At 51.1% G+C, this 6,603-nt stretch overlaps 1 pseudogene; it reads right to left on the reverse strand.

Moving 5' to 3' along the window:
* Nucleotides 1-5,492: 5,492 nt before the first annotated feature.
* LOC140191964 (U2 spliceosomal RNA) lies at nucleotides 5,493-5,624 on the reverse strand (annotated as a pseudogene).
* Between the last annotated feature and the right edge of the window lie 979 nt (nucleotides 5,625-6,603).

Here is a 6,603-nt window from a genome sequence, read left to right on the forward strand (position 1 = left end):
CTTCCAGCAGGTCAGCGCCCATCCAGTTCCACAGAGCCAACTACAACTCAGCCGGCAAGCCGTCGCTTCCGGGAGTCTTACTTGACTCAGAGGAATGGATTGAGCCTGTCAGCTCGTCCAGGGTCAGTGGCTGATCCAGACTCTCCCGCTTGCCGTCGTCTAAGATCTGCGTGTTAGACAACAGGAAGTTGTGGGAGGCTGTGGATTCTGTGGCCTTTTCATCGTACAGACCGGCATAGAAGGACTTGGAGATCCTCAGTATGTCGGTCTGTGAGGACGCGACTGAGCCGTCCTCTTCCTTAAGGTTGTGGATCACAGAGCTCCCCCTGTGCACCTTTTGGAAGAAGAAGCGTGAGCACGTCTCGTCCTGCTCCACGGTTTGGACCCTTGATCGGAAGATGATCTTGGAGGATTCGGCGGCGAGGTGCTGGGCTTGCCTGCCCTTCACCTCTCGCAATTCCTCCCTGACATCCACCCCTTTTGACTGCAGAAGGAGAAGTTGCTGCAACTCTGTCTGGAGTTTACGCAGTTCCCTCTGCTCCTGACTTGCTTTCTGGATACCCTTGCGAATGAAGAACCTCCTGATGTTCTCCTTGGTGGCTTCCCACCAGTGAACCGGGGAATCAAAGAAGGCTTTCAGGGTTCTTCAACCTGTGTACTCCCTCTCTAGTTCCTCGATGTTCTCTGGGGTCAGCAGCTTTACATTCAGCTTCCAAGTCCCCCTGCCTGCCTTTTGGTCCTCCCATAAGAGACAGGTGGCTCGTAGAAGGCGGTGGTCAGAGAAGAACACCGGTGTGACGTCGGTGGACCTGACCATGAGGGACTCTGACAGGAAGAGAGCAGAAGTCAGGAACAGGAAGGGAGCAGTTACTCTATTGGGAGTATTCTATAGGCCCCCTGGTAGCAGCAGAGATACAGAGGAGCAGATTGGGAGGCAGATTTTGGAAAGGTGCAAAAATAACACGGTTGTTATCATGGGTGACTTTAACTTCCCAAATATTGATTGGCACCTGATTAGTTCCAAGGGTTTAGATGGGGCAGAGTTTGTTAAGTGTGTCCGGGGCAGATTCCTGTCACAGTATGTGGACAGGCCGACCAGGGGAATGCCATACTAGATCTAGTACTAGGTAATGAACCGGGTCAGGTCACAGATCTCTCAGTGGGTGAGCATCTGGGGGACAGTGACCACCACTCCCTGGCCTTTAGCATTATCATGGAAAAGGATAGAATCAGACAGCACAGGAAAATTTTTAATTTGGGAAAGGCAAATTATGCAGCTATAAGGCTAGAACTTGTGGGTGTGAATTGGGATGATGTTTTTGAAGGGAAATGTACTATGGACATGTGGTCGATGTTTAGAGATCTTTTGCAGGATGTTAGGGATAAATTTGTCTCGGTGAGGAAGACAAAGAATGGTAGGGTGAAGGAACCATGGGTGACAAGTGAGGTGGAAAATCTAGTCAGGTGGAAGAAGGCAGCATACATGAGGTTTAGGAAGCAAGGATCAGATGGGTCTATTGAGGAATAGAGGGAAGCAAGAAAGGAGCTTAAGAAGGGGCTGAGAAGAGCAAGAAGGGGGCATGAGAAGGCCTTGGCGAGTAGGGTAAAGGAAAACCCCAAGGCATTCTTCAATTATGTGAAGAAAAATAGGATAACAGGAGTGAAGGTAGGACCGATTAGAGATAAAGGTGGGAAGATGTGCCTGGAGGCTGTGGAAGTGAGCGAGGTCCTCAATGAATACTTTTCTTCGGTATTCACCAATGAGAGGGAACTTGATGATGGTGAGGACAATATGAGTGAGGTTGATGTTCTGGAGCATGTTGATATTAAGGGAGAGGAGGTGTTGGAGTTGTTAAAATACATTAGGACAGATAAGGCCCCGGGGCCTGACGGAATATTCCCCAGGCTGCTCCACAAGGCGAGAGAAGAGATTGCTGAGCCTCTGGCTAGGATCTTTATGTCCTCGTTGTCCACGGGAATGGTACCGGAGGATTGGAGGGAGGCGAATGTTGTTCCCTTGTTCAAAAAAGGTAGTAGGGATAGTCCAGGTAATTATAGACCAATGAGCCTTACGTCTGTGGTGGGAAAGCTGTTGGAAAAGATTCTTAGAGATAGGATCTATAGGCATTTAGAGAATCATGGTCTGATCAGGGACAGTCAGCATGGCTTTGTGAAGGGCAGATCGTGTCTAACAAGCCTGATAGAGTTCTTTGAGGAGGTGACTAGGCATATAGATGAGGGTAGTGCAGTGGATGTGATCTATATGGATTTTAGTAAGACATTTGACAAGGTTCCACACGGTAGGCTTATTGAGAAAGTTAGAAGGCATGGGATCCAGGGAAGTTTGGCCAGGTGAATTCAGAATTGGCTTGCCTGCAGAAGGCAGAGGGTGGTGGTGGAGGGAGTACATTCAGATTGGAGGATTGTGACTAGTGGTGTCCCACAAGGATCTGTTCTGGGACTTATACTTTTCCTGATATTTATTAACGACCTGGATATGGGGTAGAAGGGTGGGTTGGCAAGTTTGTAGATGACACAAAGGTTGGTGGTGTTGTAGATAGTGTAGGGGATTGTCAAAGATTGCAGAGAGACATTGATAGGATGCAGATGTGGGCTGAGAAGTGGCAGATGGAGTTCAACCCGGAGAAGTGTGAGGTGGCACACTTTGGAAGGACAAACTCCAAGGCAGAGTACAAAGTAAATGGCAGGATACTTGGTAGTGTGGAGGAGCAGAGGGATCTCGGGGTACATGTCCACAGATCCCTGAAAGTTGCCTCACAGGTGGATAGGGTAGTTAAGAAAGCTTATGGGGTGTTAGCTTTCATAAGTCGAGGGATAGCGTTTAAGAGTCGCGATGTAATGATGCAGCTCTATAAAACTCTGGTTAGGCCACACTTGGAGTACTGTGTCCAGTTCTGGTCACCTTGCTATAGGAAGGATGTGGAAGCATTGGAAAGGGTACAGAAGAGATTTACCAGGATGCTGCCTGGTTTAGAAAGTATGGATTATGATCAGAGATTAAGGGAGCTAGGGCTTTACTCTTTGGAGAGAAGGAGGATGAGAGGAGACATGATAGAGGTGTACAAGATAATAAGAGGAATAGATAGAGTGGATAGCCAGTGCCTCTTCCCCAGGGCACCACTGCTCAATACAAGCGGACGTGGCTTTAAGGTAAGGGGTGGGAAATTCAAGGGGAATATTAGAGGAAGGTTTTTTACTCAGAGAGTGGTTGGTGCGTGGAATGCACTGCCTGAGTCAGTGGTGGAGGCAGATACACTCGTGAAGTTTAAGAGACTACTAGACAGGTATATGGAGGAATTTAAGGTGGGGGCTTATATGGGAGGCAGGGTTTAAGGGTCGGCACAACATTGTGGGCCGAAGGACCTGTACTGTGTTGTACTATTCTATATTCTATGTTCTAAGAGGAAGTCGATCCGGGAGCAGGCTGAGTCCGACCGTGTCCAGGCGGCTTGTGGCTGTGCTCCACCTGTGGGGGTGCCAAAGGCGTCGCGCAGCTTGGCTGTCTTCACCGTTTCCCTCAGGAGTCTAGAGGTACTGTCCAGCCTGCCATCGGCTCTGCCGGATCTTCCAGCCGCATCAATGGTGCAGTTGAAGTCTCCGGCCAGAACAACCGGCTGGGACGTCACCAGCAGCTGTGGGAGCTGCTCGAAGACGGCCAGCCGCTCGCTCCGCATGGGGGAGGCGTACACGTTGATCAGCCGGAGCGGAGTGTCCCGGTATTTGACGTCTGCTACCAGGAGGTGCTTCGCAACCACCTCTTTAACTTGGGTGATTGAGAAGTTGCCTCCCCGCAGCAGAATCCCCAGGCCAGAAGTGCGACAATCGTTGCCCCCCGACCACACAGACAAACCTTTGGTCCACCTCCGGTAGTTGCGGAGGTGTGGTAGTCCGCACTCCTGGAGGAAGGTCACGTCGGCCTTTACAGTGTCCAAGTACTGGAGCGTGTTGACGCATCGCCCCATACTTTTCAAATTGCGCACGTTCAAGCACTCCAATTTAAGGTCTGCCATCTTTGTAAGTCCTTTATTTCGACTGCTCTCCTTCCTCACCCTTGCAGTCCTGAGCCTTCATGCCCACCGCCTTTGTGAAGTCTTTCACCTTCTGTGGGCTCAGGTACTGCAGGTTATACTCCCCCGGGTGTGGCAGTTCTGGTACTGAGCCTGGGGGGTTGTTGACTTCCTGGGCTGCTGGGTGACAGCCGTGGCTCTGCTCCCGGATTCCCGGAGCTGGGTGTCTCTGCTGCTCTCCGCCTCCTGTACTTGGGGGGTGGCCAGCAGACTTTCTCCCTCCTCTCTCCTCCTCTCCGCCTGCTCTGCCAGCTGCCTCCTCCGCCGGGGCTGCTGGCCTCCCCCAACTCCTTCCTCCTCTGAAGAGGACAGGGTACCGGAGACTGTGTGGTTCACTGCCATTTTCTTTTGTTCCTCCGCCTTCTGTCGATTGGCCGCTGCCTTGAGGGTCTTTTTGCGTTTGGCCACGACGCTCCATCCGCTTTCCACTTCGGCTCTCCCCTCCTCCATGGACTCCTCCTCGTCGTTTGCCGGGTCCTGGAGGGTCTGCAGGGGGGTGGCAGGTCTTGGGGTGCTTGCAGCTTCTTCCCTGGTATCGTCGTCCGTCTTGTCGGGTGCCTCGTCTGCAGCGCTGGCGGGTACGCCCGAACCTGCCGGGGCCCTTTCTGTGCCAGCACCTCCCCTGGTCACCTGTGCGTAGGTGCCCCCATGTCTCGGGCGGGCTCTGTACAGGTGGCCAGCCTGTCCGCACGCAGAGGTTACAGGACTTGGCCTGCATGCAGTCTTTGGTCAGCTGGCCCTCCGTTTTACAGTTCTTGCACATCACCACCCTGCACTGGGCTGCGATGTGCCCCGCCTTGCTGCAGTTTCAGCACACCCTGGGTTGCCCCGCGTACACCACGAAGCCTCGGTTCCCTCCGATGGCGAAGACCGAGGTGGGGGGGGTGGATGACGCAGCTGTTGGAGTCCAACCTCAGCTTCACCTTGACCTGCCGCTTGCTGGTCCAGATCCCCAGTCCGTCCTTCACGTCCGCTGGAGTTCCTACGCTCTCCATATACCGAGCGAGGAATGTAAGAACGTCCACCACTGGCATGTACAGGCTAACCATCTGGACCGTGATTGTCCGTTCCTGCTGGGTGGCAGTCGCAAAGAGGGCCTGTGCTTTCAACAGCGACAGTGGCGCCTCTCCCCCCTTCAGCTGAAACTGCTGGTGCAGCTTCTGCCAGCCTGCAGCCTGCTGGAAGGTGACGTCGAAGAAGCCGGCGAAATCTTGCACGCAGTAGATGTCCTGGGGCGTAAATCTGCAGCATTCCATCAAGACCTTCCGGATGAAGATCTTTTGGGTGAAGCCGGTGCCCCCGTTCCGGTATCGCACAGTCAGCCTGACAGTGTTCTTAATTTCTGGACCTCGAGCCGATGTGCTGGTCTCTGCAGCCATCTTCCTCACCGCTGTCGTCGCTGGTATGGGGTGTTAGATTGGAAGCCAGTCAGCATTAGGATGCACCCCTGCGTCAGCGCGAAATCTTCTCCTCCGCCTTCTGATCTGATAAGAACAGATACTACACTTGATCTTAGCCAAAAGGCCGAGAAGTGATGTATTGTCAATATTAAACCGGTCCGCGGTGCAAAAAAGGTTGGGGACCCCTGCTGTAAAGTATGTCCCTGTGACATGCTCCCTATGCTTTCGTCCAATCTCCTTAAAATTATGACGTCTTATTTTAGCCATTGCCGCCCTGGGAAATAAGCACTGGTTGTTCACTCTGCATTTGTCTCTTAACATCTTGTACTCCACTATCAAGCCACCTCTCATTCCATTTGCTCAAGGAGAAAAGCCGTAACGTGCTCAACTTTGGCTTTGTAAGACATTGGCCCCAGTCTTGGTCAGTCTCCTCCGCACCCTCTCCAAAGGGTTCCTGTTGTGACTGAACTAAAACTGCTAATTAGGAGCTCAAACTGGGAAATATAAGTCTTTATTCACACAGCGGGGGTCGGGGGGAGGGAGGGGGTTTGAGAGAGAGAGAGAGAAAATGAGAAATGGAATCCAGGAGAATCAAAGTTATTGTTATTTTTGTTCTTAATAAAGACAAACTTGGTGTCTGCGAACATTGGAACATTTTGTTACTGGACTGCTGCTCAAACCCAATGTGCACAACCAGGTCACCATCACAGTTTCAGATTCCGGGTGAACCCCTTGTATTGCTCTCTGGGAAATGAAGTTCTTTATTATGCACACATAATAAAACATCTTTCCCTTCCACCCATGAAAGACAAACAAATACAATATTTTGTCCTCATAAACCTGCAAGGAGCAATAATCCTTTCCAACAAAGTTATCTACATTCCATAACTGGTCTCTTTCCTTTATTTTTGCTGAATTTTCAGCTGTTCAACATTTCAACTTCAATTGTAATGAGCAACTACAGTTCCTTATCCACTCAACAACTTTCAGTCAGTCTCTGAGATGGTTTAATGGTCCTTTTGGTCTGCTAGTTGTTTCCACAGGAGTATTGCTTGCATTTGCTGTGTTACTATTTGTGTTTTTCTGAGAACTCTGATCAACATGTTCATCTTTAA

The sequence above is a fragment of the Mobula birostris genome, chromosome X (genome assembly GCF_030028105.1).
Source record: "Mobula birostris isolate sMobBir1 chromosome X, sMobBir1.hap1, whole genome shotgun sequence".
Taxonomy (NCBI): domain Eukaryota; kingdom Metazoa; phylum Chordata; class Chondrichthyes; order Myliobatiformes; family Myliobatidae; genus Mobula; species Mobula birostris.